This window comes from Pongo abelii, chromosome X (genome assembly GCF_028885655.2).
Source record: "Pongo abelii isolate AG06213 chromosome X, NHGRI_mPonAbe1-v2.0_pri, whole genome shotgun sequence".
NCBI lineage: Eukaryota > Metazoa > Chordata > Mammalia > Primates > Hominidae > Pongo > Pongo abelii.
Window position 1 is genome coordinate 114,152,391 of NC_072008.2, and position 20,008 is coordinate 114,172,398.

The following is a 20,008-nucleotide window of genomic DNA, read 5'->3' on the forward strand; positions in this document are numbered from 1 at the left end:
TAGCAGATAACTTGAGTGAAATTCAAGTGCTAGATATGTAGTGACAAATGAAAATGGCTACCTTGTACTCTGCTCTCAGAATTGTTCTCCTCAAACTCCATTTCAGCACACCATTCACACCTTACAGTGGCACTCCCATGCCCAGTTAGTCAGATCCAAATTCCTCAGTTGGTAATTTACAGTACCCCCCAAGCTCTCTAACTTCATTTTTCCCTCTCCTCTGATTGATGGTGATGATTGCTAGCTGAATTTCTGCAAGGCACCCACATGATCTGACATGTGCTGATCCTCACCAACCTCATGTCCTTTCTCTCTGGCTCATTCTGCTTCAGTCACACAGGAGGGCGTTCATTCTGTTCATTAAAAACATCAAGCCTGTTCCTGCCTCAGGGCCTCTGCCCTCGCTGTTACTTTTTTCTGCAATGTTCTTCTCCTAGATATTTTTTAAAAATCCTGGCCTCTTTTCATCACTCAGGTCTCAGTTCAATTGTCCATTCTCAGAGAGGTCATTGCTGAGTCTCCTGTTACTTCCAATCACATCATTTCATTACCTTTTCATCGTTAGACATTCTGTTTACTCTTACTAGAATGTAAGCTTCATGTAAGTAGGGACTTCATTGTTTTGTCCAACACTGCATCTCCAATGTCTAAAACCATGGATGACACTCAAGGAATTTTTGGTGACTATATTAATGGAGTTAGGATTTGAACTCAGGTCTAACTCCAAAGTCTTGACCTTAACCCTTAAGCTTTAGTGTTTTCTAAGTCCTTTGTCTACCAGAACCTCAATACAAGGACTCAACAATGAGAAAAACTGCCATTCTGACCATATCCACCTTGGGAAAAAAGCAAAACATAAATTCTAACTGTTATCTGTAACAAGAACTTTAACTCTGGGATGGATTTAGTACCATCCAACTTTTTTGTTTAATGTTGGATGTTTTTTCCAAAGAGAAAGGCATATTTATGAGCTGACCTCATGCTTAATCATTCTTGCCTCTGTATACTGTGTGCCTTTTCCTAATTCCTAGAGAGCACTGTGAATTTCTCAGATGGTCTCTTATCTCTTTAGACATTCCCACAACACTTTATCATCACAATACCTTGGTAATAAGGTAAAGATGGCAAAGCTATGACAAAATACTACTATTTTAGATTCCAAACAGCTTCCTTATACGTTATATTTTATCTCTCTTATAAGCCCTTGACATGGTAAGTGTTATTGCACACTTTCCAGTTTACCTTCCATTTTATGGAATATAGGACAGGCAAGTTTTAATAAAGGTGAGATCAAGAGGTACTCTGGCAGGAGGAAGCTAGGGGCTGGAATACAAGAGAGAACTGAGAGAGCGGCATTGAATTTTATCTTCACCTATGCTGACACCCTTGTCTAATGTTGAGTACTATATTTCTTGGTATTATGGATAATTTGTATTTCCTTCTCCATACATTTCTGTGTTTTCTAAGCAGTCTTCAACAAGCACATATAATTATTAAGAATACAAAATAATACATGATATTAAGTGATAAAAGTCATCCCCTTCAAGGAAGAGAACATGACAGGGGTTGCCAAAGTTGAAATGGCATCTATTTGGAGCTATGGCCTACTTCCAAACAATGTCTGTTTGAGTGTTCCATAAAATTGGTCTATAGTAGATGAAAAATTTCCAGACCCCTCAAGCATGGAGCAAAGAGGCTGGAAGCAAGGGAACTGGATAAGACAGGGAAAAACAAACCAATAGCAGGAGCTGAACAAAACCATAAGAATCAGAAGCTAAGGTTTCTTAGGAACTCGCCAGAACAAGGAGGCAAAGACACTCAGCTAACAGACAGGAAATCATCACTGTCCTTTGTCATGAGGAAAGTAACCAGAGAAGCCCTGTTAGCCACAAGGCAATTTCCTGTAATGCCAGCCCTGGCAGTTTCCCCAGGAGTCTTCAATTACAGTGAGGTGGGAGGAGTGAAGGCAGGCTTCCAGGGAACATGACCAGACTAGACCTGAGAAGCCTCTGCCTTATCCTGGCTTGTCTGAGGACACTCCACCCGCTGCTTGACCAGGCCATGTGGCTGGTGTCATTTCCACCTTGGAATGCTCTCCCTTTTCTCTCAAGATCAAACCCATCTTATACCCAAGAAAATTAAAACTGGAAAGGCTTTGGGAGATCATCTAATACAGTGGTTCTTAACTCTATCCGAGCAGTACTTTATTATTTTTATTACAGTTATTACTCTCCCTTGCTATCCTAAAAATAAATCCATAGGAATAAGTTACGATAAAAATGTAAGCAAAAATTTTTTTTTAAAATCTTATTATTATTATACTTTAAGTTTTAGGGTACATGTGCACAACGTGCAGGTTTGTTACATATGTATATATGTGCCATGTTGGTGTGCTGCACCCATTAACTCGTCATTTAGCATTAGATATATCTCCTAATTAAGCAAAAATTTTAAAAGCACATATTATGCCCTAACTGTATTGCAAAGAAAAAAAAGAAAAGTCATTTATAATAAAAAGATATGTATTTCAATATATAAAAGCTCATACATGGCTATATTAGAAGATGTCATGAAGTGGTAGTCAGAGGCCAACAGCTCTATAGAGAATTATTACGAATGTAACAGGCTGCTGACACAGAATGACACTGGGATGTAGTATTGATGATTCAAGTATCATGAACGCAGTTGCTATTAGTAAGTGCAGTGATTCTCTCAAATGATAAACAACTCATGGTGATGATCGTGGCTGGGGGGCAGGAAGTACAATCTTCCCTTTATTTACTGGGCAGTTTCATTTGTAACAAGAAAACCATGAAAAACTTCATTTCAATATGTAAAATGTGGTTATGTTCTAGACTTAAATAATTATAAACAGAGTTTTCATCTCCATGAATATCCAGAGGTCTTCTCTATCCTTCAGGATGCATAGTATTCAGAACACCTATCATTCCTGGCAGCCGCCTAGTAAGTGTCCCTGACTCCCTGATCATTTTGACAATCACAAATGGCCTCACAAGTTCCAAAATACCTCCTGGGGTGTACTTTTGTTAAGAAGTATTGGTCTAATCCAAATCACCCATTTTACAGATGATAACACTGAAGAAGATTATTTTGGCTTGGGTCACACTGTTAACAAGTGGATTCTAACACTTCTGAACATAACGCAATATTCTTCCTACTGTTCCGTACCTCTCAAGGCCAAATTCAAGTTCTATATTTTCCATGACCACTTCAGCTTCGGTGAACCACAACAATACTCACTAAGTCCCATTCACTGGGTAAGTGTCTCATGTTGTTATGGGAGAGTCTTTGCAATGTTCCTAAGGTTGCATAGATGAGAGTCTTGTTTCCTCATTCAGACCATAAAGTTTATAAGGGAAAAGTCAATTTATTTTACTCCTTTGTATAAAACCACAGTGTTAAGGGGCAAAACTATGTTCTAGCCAATATCTGAGGCAGTATCCCTTAATTAGGAATATAAGTTCTGGAGTCAGTCTGTACAGGTTTAAATCCCAGCTCTAATATTTCTGAGTTGGATGAACTTAGGCAAGTGACTTTATCTCTCTGAAACCCAATTTTCCTATCTGTAAAATGAGGATGGCAACAGTATCTACTGTATAGAGTTTGATTGAAGGACTCAATAAGATTAAGCATGCAAAACATAGTACCTGGCTCATAGTATGCACTAAGTGTCAGCTGTTATTATTATATTAACATTAGCTATACTAGACTACTCAGCATTTTTTGCAACATTCTGGTCTCTCTCAGGAGCTCCTTATCAAGTGCTGTGCACTGGTATGATCATGCCAGTTTGTCTATAGCTGATGTTCACTTTGCTTGGTCAGGATGTCCATTTGGATTTGTTGATGTCTGTATATGTAATTATCTGAATCAAGAACATAATCACATTTTATACATTGAAATGAATTTTTCATGGTTCTACTGTTACTGAATAAAAATGCCTAGTAAATAAAGGGAAGATTGTACTTTTTTCCCCCAGATCACCACCATGAGTTATTTCTCATTTCAGAGAATCACTGCACTCACTTAACTTTTTTTTGAGATGGAGTTTCACTCTGTCACCCAGGCTGGAGTGCAGTGGTGCGACCTGGGCTCACTGCAGCCTCCGCCTCCCAGGTTCAGCCATTCTCTGCCTCAGCTTCCCGAGTAGCTGGGATTACAGGCACCTGCCACCACACCCAGCTAATTTTTGTATTTTTAGTAGAGACGGGGTTTCGCCATGTTGGCCAGGCTGGTCTCGAACTCCTGGCCTGAAGTGATCCTTCCACATTGGCCTCCAAAATTATTTTTAAATGCTAAAAATATTTAGCAATTAGGGTTAAAGGTTAGGGTTTGCTAAACCATAACCCTAAATATTGCTAAATATTTTAAATATAATCTCTACTCCACACATCTATCCTTTTGCTGATGCTGGTTCCTATGTCTAAAATGTTTTCCTACTCACTTTGCCACAAACAAAACTTCTATTCATTCTTTTAAACCCAGTGCAACCATCTTTTTGGTGAAGACACCCTTATATTCTGCCTCCCTCTCAGCGATTTCAGGAGCAGTTCTTACTCTGTTCTCTTTGCTGATGGAGTTTTGCAGTATTTTACTCAATTTGATTCTGCCATCAGACTGGGATCAGGACCATGTCTTATGCTTCTCTGCAGCCCTGTCACAGCAGATATTCAGTGAAGGGCTGTGAAATAATTGCTCTCAGAACAATTGAGTTACAAGTGTTAGAGATCAGCATCATTTGGGATTCTTCCTTTCTCCTGGGTCTCCTGAAATAAAGAGTTACATCACAGTGCCTCTACCACCAACCAATAGGCTTTTCTAGGCATCACCAGTGCTTTCTTGCATGGGGGTTGGCAAGGATGACAATGATGCAAAAGGTAACCCAGGAAGCAAGATAGGAAGTAACAGAGGCTTAGCTGAAGCGATTGGATTGCAAAGGCCAGTTATCTTTGTGAGCAATTTTCTCCAGAAGCTTAGGTCACAGAAGACTGGCTGTGTATAATTTTATTCTCACCATTCATTCAACAAATATTTATTCAGTGCCTACTATGTGCTAAGCACTGTGTTAGAGATGGGTGATAGTGGCAGTATCATACAGCCATAAGTGAAACCAAGTCCTTGTTTTCATGGTGTTTGAAATTTAGAGGGAAGACAGACAGTAAATGAATATTACATACATATTTGTCAGTTGATCTGTATTATGGAGGAAACTAAATTGGGTAAGAGGGTAGGAAGTGTTGGGGTTAGGTTGTTATTTTATATAAGGAAGTCAGAGAAGGCCTTGCTTATAAGGGGACTTCTGAGCAGAAAACAGTGTTTTTCAAAGCACAGTCCTTGGCCCAGAATCATCAGTCCTGGGAAATTGTTAGAGTTGCAAATTCTTGTCTCCTCCACGATCCACTGAATCATAAACTTTAGGGTTGGGCTCAGAAATCTATGTTTTAACAAGCCCTTCAGGTGATTCTGATGCACATAATGTTTGAGAAACACTGCTATAGAAGATGAAGGAATGAGTTATGTGAATATCTGAGGAAAGAGTATTCTAGGCAAAGGGAACAGCAAGTGCAAAGGCAGTAAATGAGAGAATATGCTTGATGTTTTGGCTACAGCAAGGAGGCCAGAATCCTGGAGTTCAGTGAATAGGGGGATGGGATACATGATAAAGCCAGAGTTGGAGCAAGAGCCAGATCATAGAAGAATTCATAGACCAGTGTAAGAGCTTTGCCCCTGGAAATCCACTGAAGGGCTTGGAACATATGAGTGACACCAGTTGATTTACTTTTTAAGGGGGATTACTCAAGCTGCCATGTGAACTGTAGTGGGGCAAGCACAGAAGCACAAAGGCCACTTAGGAGGCTGTTATGGTAGTTCAGCAGGATGATGGATGTTTATAACAGAGAGGCAGTTATAGAGCCTGACAGAAGTAAAATGATTCTAGGTATGTTTTAAAGGTAGAGCTGCTAGGATTTGCTGATGGATTGGATGTGGGATGTGACTGAAAGGGAGAAGTCAAGAATGACTCCAAAGTTTCTGTACTAGGCAACTAGAAGGATGCAATTGCCATTTATTCAGATGGAGAAAACTGTTGGAGAAGCTTGCTTGGGAAGCATGAGGAATTCTGGTTTTGAGATGTGTATAAGATATTCAAATGGAGGAGTTGAGTAGCTGGCTATGGAAGTCTGGAATTCAAGGGAGATGCTTTAGTCAGTATAGACTTGACTATGTTGTGGTAACAAACCTAAGATCGCAATGGTTTAGCACACAAAGTTTGATTTCTCACTTTTGTCATAATCCAATAAGACACAAGCAGCTCCTCTTAGTGGCCTTCTCCAAAGGTGACTTGGATTTCCAAGCTGCTTTTGTCTAGAAACTCCACTATCTCAGATCCTAGTAACTGCTCTTAGTTCCCCATTACTGGAAGTGATACATCTCTTGTGTTCATATTCTCTTTAAAAAGAACCAGACATACTGGAAAACCTAACAACATGGAGAGTAGGAGAGAACATGGTTTATCTGGCGATCACCATCTCTGCTATCATTGTTATATAAAGCCAAGGGGTTAGGTGTGGTGGCTTGTGTCTGTAATTTGTAATCCCAGCACTTTGGGAAGCCAAGGCAGGGGGATCGCTTGAGCCGAGGAGTTCGAGACCAGCCTGGGCAACATGGTGATACCCCATCTCTACAAAAAAATTAGACAGGTATGATGGCATGTGCCTGTAGTCTCAACTACTCAGGAGGCTGAGGCAGGAGGATCACTGGAACCCAGGAGTTTGAGGCTGATCGTGCCACTGCACTCAGCCTGAGTGACAGAGTGAGACCCTGTCTAAAAAAACAAAAAGCCTCCAAAGTAGATGAGATTAGGAAGGGAGTGAAGGTAGATAAAGGGAAGAGAATACACCCTAGAATTAAGCACTGAAGCATGTCAGTGTTAAGAGAACATGAGGAGGTACTTGAGAAGGAATCTGAGAGGGAGTAGCCAGTGAGATGAGTAAAGAATCAACATCCAGAGGGATCCTGGAAAGTAAGGAGGAAAAAAAGTGATAAACTTAAATTGTTGACAGGTCAAGTAAGACAAGATATGAAAACATACCAATGGATTTAGCAATGTGGTGATCTGTACCAGATAAATTTCAGTGGCTTAGTGTGGCTAAAAGCCAGATTGCAAGGGGTTCAATAGAGAGTGGGAAGTGAGGAACTGGAGAAATCCAGGATAGCCAATTATCTAAAGGGGTATTGGGAATGGAAGAAATAGCACTGTAGCCAGAGAGGGATATGGGGTAAGAAGTATGTTTAATTTTTTTGTTAAGATTGGAGATATTGAAATATGTTAGTAGTTTGAAGGAATATGTGTTGACACAGGAAAGAGATGGAAAAATTGTTGGGGATGACTTTAAGTGTACAAGAGAGGATGGTATCTAATACAGAAGTTGATGGAATGCCCTTAGGTAAGATAATTGAAAGTTCATCCACAGTGACAGGTGGGAAGGCAGAATACATAGATACAGATGCAGGTAGGGTAGTTGATGTGATAATGGAAACATGCAGACATTCTCTTCAACATACTTATTTTTTCCTCTCAGTGAAACAAGAATCAAGGTTATCAACTTAGGATAAGAACATGAAGGAGTTACTGGAGGTTTGTGGAGAGATAAGGTGTGACATAATCAGTTAGAAGAGCAAGGAGAAGGCATGAACTAGGGAAATGTGGCAGGACTGCAAGGCAGCTCTAAGGGCCCACTTGAGTTTGGTGGTCATGGACTTAAACGAACATCAGTTATCGATGTTGTGAGGTTTTCGGTAGACTTGTCCAGCCACGTGGATACATATGTAGATTAGAGGAAGAGTTGGATTTAATCAAGGTTGGGGTCTGCTAGGTGAGGATGATAAAGGAAAAGAGGGGCAAGGGAGTCAAGGGTATATGGAAAGAAGTGATTATGATTATGGACCATAGGATCTAGGTTTCCTGTGGAAGGAACTGAGCACAGGCGGTGGGCAAGGGGCAGTAGAAAGGTAGTAGGATCAATGGATGATTGACTCTGGTGGGATTAAAGAAATATATGGGTTTTAGGATTGTGACTATGTCTCATAAGAAAGAAGGTGTGGTCCTGTAAAGATGTTAGCTCTGTTAATACTCTGCACAGTGCAAAACAAGACAGTCCTTGGAATATAATAAATTCATCTTGAATTAGCACAGTAAATGGTTGTTGAAATGGCTGCTCATTCCTGGTTTCATACAACATAATAAAACTGTCCCCTTTTAATAACTTCAGGTTTCTTCAAAATGTCTTTCACATAAAATCTCATTTGATTTTCCACCGCAAATCTGAAATATTTTAGATATATGTGTGTGTGTAGAGACACAGACACATATGCAACATTACAATGATTTATTTATATCTTCACCTACCCTCCTAGACATTAGGTTCCTTTGAGATGAAGATCTTGGGTTCACTATAAGACAAATCAATGGAAATCCTTTAAGCCTCAATTTCCTGAACTATAGAATAGGGATATTTTACTTTATATGGTTTAGTGAGGTTAAATAAGATGATGCTCTTTGTCAAGTGCTTGGTATATTGAGAACATGCTCAATCTATGTCAGCTGGTATTATTTACAATTACAGTGTCTAGTACTGTGCATGTGGATGCCTAATAGGTTCTCATTCAATGACTAATTCCCATTTTAAATATGAGGAAACGAAAACTCAGCTGTTAAGTGACTTTTTCAACATAGAAAGTTAAGTATCAGAGTGGGGATAAGAAACCAGATACCTTCAACTGTGTGACTCTTGTTTTTTTGTTTTGTTTCATTTTGTTTTTTGTTTTTGTTGCTGTTGTTTTTTATTGGAACTGCTGCCACTAGTTCCAGGAATTGGCCTGAAACTTAAAAAGTCAGGAAAAGAAAGATGAGTGTTGACAGGTGCCTATTTGGGGGTACTTTTTATCAATATTACTCTACTTACTTCACAATATTATTTGTACTGTGTGTACATTTTCTAAATAACCTTCATATATAATTCTTATAACTACTTTTGAAACGAATTATTTTTCATATGACCATTTTCCAGATTAAAAAAAGCATCCTGAGTTTCAGACAGTTGGTATCATTTGCTAGTTAAGTGACGAAGTGAAGAGAGCCAAACATCTAAAAGAGAAAAATAATACAAGATGCTGAGATGTATATATATATAATCTTCATTCCCTGCCAGCGGCCTCAGGGTCCAGAAATTCTGAGGCCTCTTTGGCTAGATCAGACCTATCCTGGGGCCACATTCACAATAATGGCTACCGAGAGCATCTGTTATGTGCCTAATTAAGTAGTTCACTTTTGTTATCTCACTGAACTGTTCCACCTCCACTATGAGGTAGGCACTATTACCATTATCATTTTACAGATAAAAAAACTGATGCTTCAAGGGGTTAGTTTGCCTTCCCGAGGTCAGTCAGCTAGGGAGCAGCATAAATTCAGACCCAGGTTTGACTCAAAATCTTAGAGCTCTTCCCTTAAACCAGGCCCCCTTTAACATCACCCTACGTTTATGAACTTCTTGCTAATAATACAGAGAATCTGGCTTTACTTTGAGCAATTCTAAAACAACACCTAAAACCTTTGCATTGAAATGTGAACATACACACACACGTGCGCACACACACAAGCACACACACACAAACACACACACACACATTCAAACACACATTAAACCAAGCTGGGTTCTGTTCCATGTTTAATGTGCATTTGCCTTTTAAGAACAGCTCCCTATGAGTTATGAATGAAAGACTCTGAGAAGAGAAGGAAGTGATCTGTGGGAGCTGGCTTCCTACCATGTGGGACTTGTCACCTATACTTTATTTTAAGGAAGAAGCTGACACCAGACATTTCTGAATATTTCAGGAAGCCATTTCCCTCCAACATCTGCTCAACTGTGTTCACACCATAGATAAAAACAACTGATGGCATCAGGGGTAGAAGAGGAACAGGCATGCCAGGTTTCACTTGAAAAGCTCTAGCCAGCCAGTATGAACCAGGGCCTGAGGGGATATAGTACTACCCAGTTAGACCTTAAAGTAAATTCAACAAGCAAATGCTTAACACACAAACAGGCAAACTAAATGTTGCCCATAATGTTCTTAAAATAGAAGCCTCTTTTTCCTCTGTTAGTAAGAATTTACTGAGTAGCTATGAAAGAACAACACTTCCCAAGGCTAGTCATAGGGAGCATGTGAGGAATACTCAGATTTAGCAAATAAAAATACAGGATACACATTAAGCTTGAATTTCAGAAAAACCACAAGTAACTTTTTAGTATGAGTATGTCCCAAATTAGTATATGTTCCATGCAATATTTGAGGATATACTTATACTTAAGATATATTTGTTATTTATCTGCAATTCAAATTTAACTGAGTGTCATCTGTTTTGTCTGAAAACCCTACAAGTAGCATCATGGCACACTTGTGTGACAAATTCAGCTATGATGTGTGTCAAAAGTAATTGTTAGTAATAATAGTTAAAATACAAATTCTTCCCCTTAATTTTTCAGAAAATTAAGAGGGGATTCATGTTTCTTTCTGTAATTGAGTCACTCCTACTCATTTGCATTCTTATATGCTTTCCAAAGTAGGAAGGGAAAGTAGAGTTATAACTAACACTGCAATGATTAAATTTATTCATTTACTCAGCAAGTATTTATTGAGTTCCTGCTGTGTACTGGCCTGCTGTGTGCTTGCTAGACAATCTTTAATGCACACCTGCTGTGTATAAAGGCACTGTGTTGGGCACTGTGAAAAAAAGACAAATATTTAGAAAACATGTTCTTTGCACTCAGGAAACTAAAAGCTTGATACAGGAGATAACTGCAGTCAAAAGGAGAAAGTGAGAAGTGTCATTGGAGAAGATAAAAAGATACGCTTCTAAAACTTGGATGTGATTGTTCTGTCTTCACTCAAAAGCCTTTGATAACTCCCTGTTACCCACAAAGTTCGAAATTTAAGCATGACATTTAAGGGCACTCAAAATTAGGCTCAACCTACCATTGCAAGTCCACCTGTCACCCCCTCTAGTCATAGAGGTCTATTTATTATTATTCCGTTTTCCTGGAATATCTTTCATGTTTCATCCATTTCTCTCGAAATTCTAGTCACATCCATTCTTTTTCCTTTTTGTAAAAATTTTACTGAGATAGAACTCATATATCACACAATTCACACATCCTTTCTTAAATTTCACTTTCTGTCTTTTCCAACAATAGCACTGCTAATGTTTCACTGTTGTATTCGTTGCTCACTCTAACAGCCTCCCTTTTTGACTACTTTAGAGAAACTGTGGCAATAGTTTTCCAATAAAAATATTCAAAATTATATCAGGTGATTGAGCTGGGCCTCAATTTCCTCAGTTGCGCAATGCGTGGAGAAACTGTATGTCCTTCTACATCCTGTGAGCTTACTCTTGCTACTAGACCTTTAGTATGCAGTGATTGTCATGGCCTTTAGTGGCTTGGCAAAGAGCCTGTCTGCTAATTTATAACATGATAGCATTAGGAAAATCATTACAAGTTGAAAACAAAATCCTTTACTGTTTCTAGTTGGGAGATTAAGAATTTTGTTTTTAAACCTACAGAAATAGGAAGGGTTGGGATTCCAGGACAGAGACTGTGTCCCGTTAGAAATATCCTGGCAGATTGTCTCCTCTGTTATGAAGTCCAAATGGTTAAGGGCAGTGCCATTTCTGTCTTTTGGACTAGTGGGACACAGTCTAACCAATGCCCAGTTGAGACAGATGGTGAGCTCATGTGTGTAGTTCTCCAGTAGTAGCAGCTATTAGGAGACAGAATAGGAGACAAATACAGGTCATTTCCACATTTAACACACAAACAGGCAAACTAAATATTGCCCATAATTTTCTTAAAATAGAAGCCTCTTTTTCTTCTGTTAGTAAGAATTTACTGAGCAGCTATGAAAGAACAACACTTCCCAAGGCTAGTCATAGGGAGCATGTGAGGAATACTCAGATTTAGCAAATAAAAATATAGGATGCACATTAAGCTTGAATTTCAGAAAAACCACAAGTGGGGAGGAGTCAAGATGGCCGAATAGGAACAGCTCCGGTCTACAGCTCCCAGCGCGAGCGACACAGAAGACGGGTGACTTCTGCATTTCCATCTGAGGTACCGTGTTCATCTCACTAGGGAGTGCCAGACAGTGGGCGCAGGTCAGTGGGTGAGCGCACCGTGCGCCAGCCGAAGCAGGGGCGAGGCATTGCCTCACTCGGGAAGCGCAAGGGGTCAGGGAGTTCCCCTTCCAGGGGTGACAGACGGCACCTGGAAAATCGGGCCACTCCCACCCGAATACTGTGCTTTTCCGACGGGCTTAGGAAACGGTGCCCCAGGAGAGTATAGCCCGCACCTGGCTCAGAGGGTCCTACGCCCACGGAGTCTCGCCGATTGCTAGCACAGCAGTCTGAGATCAAACAGCAAGTCGGCAGCGAGGCTGGGGGAGGGGCGCCTGCCATTGCCCAGGCTCGCTTAGGTAAACAAAGCAGCCTGGAAGCTTGAACTGGGTGGAGCCCACCACAGCTCAAGGAGGCCTGCCTGCCTCTGTAGGCTCCACCTCTGGGGGCAGGACACAGACAAACAAAAAGACAGCAGTAACCTCTGCAGACTTAAATGTCCCTGTCTGACAGCTGTGAGGAGAGCAGTGGTTCTCCCAGCACGCAGCTGGAGATCTGAGAACAGGCTGACTGCCTCCTCAAGTGGGTCCCTGACCCCTGACCCCCGAGCAGCCTAACTGGGAGGCACCCCCCAGCAGGGGCAGACTGACACCTCACACGGCCGGCCAGGTACTCCAACAGACCTGCAGCTGAGGGTTCTGTCTGTTAGAAGGAAAACTAACAGAAAGGACATCCACACCAAAAACCCATCTGTACATCACCATCATCAAAGACCAAAAGTAGATAAAACCACAAAGATGGGGAAAAAACAGAGCAGAAAAACTGGAAACTCTAAAAACCAGAGTACCTCTCCTCCTCCAAAGGAACGCAGTTCCTCACCAGCAACGGAACAAAGCTGGACGGAGAATGACTTTGACGAGCTGAGAGAAGAAGGCTTCAGACGATCAAATTACTCCGAGCTACCAGAGGATATTCAAACCAAAGGCAAAGAAGTTGAAAACTTTGAAAAAAATTTAGAAGAATGTATAACTAGAATAACCAATACAGAGAAGTGCTTAAAGGAGCTGATGGAGCTGAAAACCAAGGCTCGAGAACTACGTGAAGAATGCAGAAGCCTCAGGAGCCGATGCGATCAAATGGAAGAAAGGGTATCAGCCCTGGAAGATGAAATGAATGAAATGAAGCGAGAAGGGAAGTTTAGAGAAAAAAGAATAAAAAGAAATGAGCAAAGCCTCCAAGAAATGTGGGACTATGTGAAAAGACCAAATCTACGTCTGATTGGTGTACCTGAAAGTGACGGGGAGAATGGAAACAAGTTGGAAAACACTCTGCAGGATATTATCCAGGAGAACTTCCCCAATCTAGCAAGGCAGGCCAACATTCAGATTCAGGAAATACAGAGAACGCCACAAAGATACTCCTCGAGAAGAGCAACTCCAAGACACATAATTGTCAGATTCACCAAAGTTGAAATGAAGGAAAAAATTTTGAGGGCAGCCAGAGAGAAAGGTCGGGTTACCATCAAAGGGAAGCCCATCAGACTAACAGCGGATCTCTCGGCAGAAACCCTACAAGCCAGAAGAGAGTGGGGGCCAATATTCAACATTCTTAAAGAAAAGAATTTTCAACCCAGAATTTCATATCCTGCCAAACTAAGCTTCATAAGTGAAGGAGAAATAAAATACTTTACAGACAAGCAAATGCTGAGAGATTTTGTCACCACCAGGCCTGCCCTAAAAGAGCTCCTGAAGGAAGCGCTAAACATGGAAAGGCACAACCGGTACCAGCCACTGCAAAATCATACCGAAATGTAAAGAACATCGAGACTAGGAAGAGACTGCATCAACTAACGAGCAAAATATCCAGCTAACATCATAATGACAGGATCAAATTCACACATAACAATATTAACTTTAAATGTAAATGGACTAAATGCTCCAATTAAAAGACACAGACTGGCAAACTGGATAAAGACTCAAGACCCATCAGTGTGCTGTATTCAGGAAACCCATCTCACGTGCAGAGACACACATAGGCTCAAAATAAAAGGATGGAGGAAGATCTACCAAGCAAATGGAAAACAAAAAAAGGCAGGGGTTGCAATCCTAGTCTCTGATAAAACAGACTTTAAACCAACAAAGATCAAAAGAGACAAAGAAGGCCATTACATAATGGTAAAGGGATTAATTCAACAAGAAGAGCTAACTATCCTAAATATACATGCACCCAATACAGGAGCACCCAGATTCATAAAGGAAGTCCTGAGTGACCTACAAAGAGACTTAGACTCCCACACATTAATAATGGGAGACTTTAACACCCCACTATCAACATTAGACAGATCAACGAGACAGAAAGTCAACAAGGATACCCAGGAATTGAACTCAGCTCTGCACCAAGCGGACCTAATAGACATCTACAGAACTCTCCACCCCAAATCAACAGAATATACATTTTTTTCAGCACCACACCACACCTATTCCAAAATTGACCATATACTTGGAAGTAAAGCTCTCCTCAATAAATGTAAAAGAACAGAAATTGTAACAAACTGTCTCTCAGATCACAGTGCAATCAAGCTAGAACTCAGGATTAAGAATCTCACTCAAAACCGCTCAACTACATGGAAACTGAACAACCTGCTCCTGAATGACTACTGGGTACATAACGAAATGAAGGCAGAAATAAAGATGTTCTTTGAAACCAACGAGAACCAAGACACAACATACCAGAATCTCTGGGATGCATTCAAAGCAGTGTGTAGAGGGAAATTTATAGCACTAAATGCCCACAAGAGAAAGCAGGAAAGATCCAAAATTGACACCCTAATATCACGATTAAAAGAACTAGAAAAGCAAGAGCAAACACATTCAAAAGCTAGCAGAAGGCAAGAAATAACTAAAATCAGAGCAGAACTGAAGGAAACAGAGACACAAAAAACCCTTCAAAAAAATAAATGAATCCAGGAGCTGGTTTTTTGAAAGGATCAACAAAATTGATAGACCGCTAGCAAGATTAATAAAGAAAAAAAGAGAGAAGAATCAAATAGATGCAATAAAAAATGATAAAGGGGATATCACCACCGATCCCACAGAAATACAAACTACCATCAGAGAATATTACAAACACCTCTATGCAAATAAACTAGAAAATCTAGAAGAAATGGATAAATTCCTCAACACATACACCCTCCCAAGACTAAACCAGGAAGAAGTTGAATCTCTGAATAGACCAATAACAGGAGCTGAAATTGTGGCAATAATCAATAGCTTACCAACCAAAAAAAGTCCAGGTCCAGATGGATTCACAGGCGAATTCTACCAGAGGTACAAGGAGGAGCTGGTACCATTCCTTCTGAAACTATTCCAATCAATAGAAAAAGAGGGAATCCTCCCTAACTCATTTTATGAGGCCAGCATCATCCTGATACCAAAGCCTGGCAGAGACACAACAAAAAAAGAGAATTTTAGACCAATATCCTTGATGAACATTGATGCAAAAATCCTCAATAAAATACTGGCAAACAGAATCCAGCAGCACATCAAAAAGCTTATCCACCATGATCAAGTGGGCTTCATCCCTGGGATGCAAGGCTGGTTCAATATACGCAAATCAATAAATGTAATCCAGCATATAAACAGAACCAAAGACAAAAACCACATGATTATCTCAATAGATGCAGAAAAGGCCTTTGACAAAATTCAACAACCCTTCATGCTAAAAACTCTCAATAAATTAGGAATTGATGGGACATATCTCAAAATAATAAGAGCTATTTATGACAAACCCACAGCCAATATCATACTGAATGGGCAAAAACTGGAAGCATTCCCTTTGAAAACTGGCACAAGACAGGGATGCCCTCTCTCACCACTTCTATTCAACATAGTGTTGGAAGTTCTGGCCAGGGCAATTAGGTAGGAGAAGGAAATCAAGGGTATTCAATTAGGAAAAGAGGAAGTCAAATTGTCCCTGTTTGCAGATGACATGATAGTATATCTAGAAAACCCCATTGTCTCAGCCCAAAATCTCCTTAAGCTGATAAGCAACTTCAGCAAAGTCTCAGGATACAAAATCAATGTGCAAAAATCACAAGCATTCTTATACATCAATAACAGACAAACAGAGAGCCAAATCATGAGTGAACTCCCATTCACAATTGCTTCAAAGAGAATAAAATACCTAGGAATCCAACTTACAAGGGATGTGAAAGACCTCTTCAAGGAGAACTACAAACCACTGCTCAAGGAAATAAAAGAGGATACAAACAAATGGAAGAACATTCCATGCTCATGGGTAGGAAGAATCAATATCATGAAAATGGCCATCCTTCCCAAGGTAATTTACAGATTCAATGCCATCCCCATCAAGCTACCAATGACTTTCTTCACAGAATTGGAAAAAACTACTTTAAAGTTCATATGGAACCAAAAAAGAGCCCGCATCGCCAAGTCAATCCTAAGCCAAAAGAACAAAGCTGGAGGCATCACACTACCTGACTTCAAACTATACTACAAGGCTACAGTAACCAAAACAGCATGGTACTGGTACCAAAACAGAGATATAGATCAATGGAACAGAACAGAGCCGTCAGAAATAATGCCACATATCTACAAGTATCTGATCTTTGACAAACCTGAGAAAAACAAGAAATGGGGAAAGGATTCCCTATTTAATAAATGGTGCTGGGAAAACTGGCTAGCCATATGTAGAAAGCTGAAACTGGATCCCTTCCTTACACCTTATACAAAAATCAATTCAAGATGGATTAAAGACTTAAATGTTAGACCTAAAACCATAAAAACCCTAGAAGAAAACCTAGGCATTACCATTCAGGACATAGGCATGGGCAAGGACTTCATGTCTAAAACACCAAAAGCAATGGCAACAAAAGCCAAAATTGACAAATGGGATCTAATTAAACTCAAGAGCTTCTGCACAGCAAAAGAAACTACCATCAGAGTGAACAGGCAACCTACAAAATGGGAGAAAATTTTCGCAACCTACTCATCTGACAAAGGGCTAATATCCAGAATCTACAATGAACTCCAACAAATTTACAAGAAAAAAACAAACAACCCCATCAAAAAGTGGGCGAAGGACATGAACAGACACTTGTCAAAAGAAGACATTTATGCAGCCAAAAAACACATGAAAAAATGCTCATCATCACTGGCCATCAGAGAAATGCAAATCAAAACCACAATGAGATACCATCTCACACCAGTTAGAATGGCGATCATTAAAAAGTCAGGAAACAACAGGTGCTGGAGAGGATGTGGAGAAATAGGAACACTTTTACACTGTTGGTGGGACTGTAAACTAGTTCAACCCTTGTGGAAGTCAGTGTGGCGATTCCTCAGGGATCTAGAACTAGAAATTCCATTCGACCCAGCCATCCCATTACTGGGTATATACCCAAAGGACTATAAATCATGCTGCTATAAAGACACATGCACACGTATGTTTATTGCGGCATTATTCACAATAGCAAAGACTTGGAACCAACCCAAATGTCCAACAATGATAGACTGGATTAAGAAAATGTGGCACATATACACCATGGAATACTATGCAGCCATAAAAAATGATGAGTTCACGTCCTTTGTAGGGACATGGATGAAATTGGAAATCATCATTCTCAGTAAACTATCGCAAGAACAAAAAACCAAACACCGCATATTCTCACTCATAGGTGGGAATTGAACAATGAGAACACATGGACACGGGAAGGGGAACATCACACTCTGGGGACTGTTGTGGGGTGGGGGGAGGGGGGAGGGATAGCATTGGGAGATATACCTAATGCTAGATGAGGAGTTGGTGGGTGCAGCGCACCAGCATGGCACATGTATACATATGTAACTTACCTGCACATTGCGCACATGTACCATAAAACCTAAAGTATAATAATAATAATAATAATAATAATAATAATAAAAGAAAAAAAAAAAAAAACCACAAGTAACTTTTTAGTATGAGTATGTCCCAAATGAGTACATGTTCCATGCAATATTTGAGGATATACTTATACTTAAGATCTATTTGTTATTTACCTGCAATTCAAACAACAAATTCTGTTGTTTGTTAATTATCTACAAGGCTTACATGTGTTGATAAGGCAAAAGATGTTTTAACTTGCTCACAGATGGGGAAAGATGACATGTGGAGAAGACTAACCAGGAAAATTGAGTGCCTCATAGAAAATCCATCCCTCATGACTAGGAAGAAAAATCAGAAGGAAAGAAAATCCTACAAAGTACAAAACCCAGCAAATACACCAGAACCTCTGTCTTCATTTGCCAAGAACAACATATTACTTTTACCTATTTTTTGGCTGCAATATTAAGCTGTAAATCCTTTCAGAAGTTAATTTTCATTTTGCTTGCAGCATGAACAAGACAGACCAACTTGTCACGTATGCCTACATTTCTAAAATTAGGAGAAACAGCCCTAATCCCTTCTCATAGGCAGAAAATAGAAACAAGTCAAGTAGTCTACTTGGTTGGTGGGAACGGACTTTAAAAAGCATCATGCTAGAAAAAAAGCAGTGCATGTCATAAGCAAAGTTCAAACTCCAGTTTAAACTTTTTGGGCTTAATCAAAGCCATAGGCAAACGAGTGGTCCAGTATTTTTGTCTCTAATTCCATATTTCATGACTTCAAAACTCATCTACTTTTCTTTTTGTTTCTAAGCACAGTGAGATGCAAAACTAATTTTTAAAAGCCCTTCTGTGGCAAGACTTTATCTTTGGTGATTCCTGTGCAAGACATAAACTACCAAATCTCACTGAAGAAGAAGTAGAAAATCCCAGTAGTCCCTTATCTATTAAAGAAATTGAATTTGCAGTTAAAAACCTTCCAATAAAGGAAACTCCTGGGCTAGATGGCCTCACTGGTGATTTCTACCAAACATTTAAGGAATGAATATATTGATCCTACACAAATTCTCCCAGAAAATCGAAGATGAGGGATTAATTTCTAACTCACTCTGTGAGTCCAGCATTACCATTACAGACCAATATTTTTCAGGGATATAGACACAAAAATTCTTTAAAAAAACTCACAAAATTGAACCTAACAATATATAGAAATGATGGTACATTATGACCAAGTTCAGTTTATTCCAGGAATGGTAGTTCAGTTTAACATCTAAAAATTAGTCAGTGTAACTCACCATATTAGCAGACCAAAAAGAAAAAAAAAAAACCTATGATTATCTCAATAGATGCAGAAAAAGAATTTGAGAAAATCCAGCCTCTACTGTCATAAAAACTCAAAGCAAACTAGAAATAGAAGGGAACTTCTTCAACCTGCTAAAAGGCATCTATGGAAAATACTACAGATATCACTGTGTCTGTTGGTGGAAGCCTGAATGCTTTCCCCGCTAAGATTGGGGGCAAGGCAAAGATGTCCACATTTACACTTCTATTCAACATTGTGCTAAAGGTTCTAGCCAGTGCAAAAAAGGCATCCAAATTCAAAAGGAAGATTCAAAACAAGTCTTTATTCACAGATAACATGATCTATATAATATATAGCATGAGATCTACAAAAAAGCTACTAGAACTAATAAGTGAGTTTAGTAATGCTGGATGATACAAGGTCAATATACAAAAATTAGTTGCATTTCTGTAAACTAGCAACAAACTATTGGAAACTGAAATAAAAATGTCATATGATAACATCAAATATATAAAACAGGAATAAATCTGACAAAAGATGTGCAGTCGCTTTGCATGGCAAAGTTAATTGCTGAGAAAATTAAAGAAGGCTTAAATAAATGGAAAGATATCATTATGATAACAATTTTCCCCAATT

The 20,008-nt window shown here is 39.5% G+C and overlaps 1 protein-coding gene across 6 annotated transcripts in view; it reads right to left on the bottom strand.

The window, feature by feature from the left end:
• The window catches only part of COL4A6 (collagen type IV alpha 6 chain), a 283,087-nt gene that overhangs the window by 154,878 nt on the left and 108,201 nt on the right, over positions 1–20,008 (bottom strand). The gene's annotated exons all lie outside the window — the stretch shown is intronic.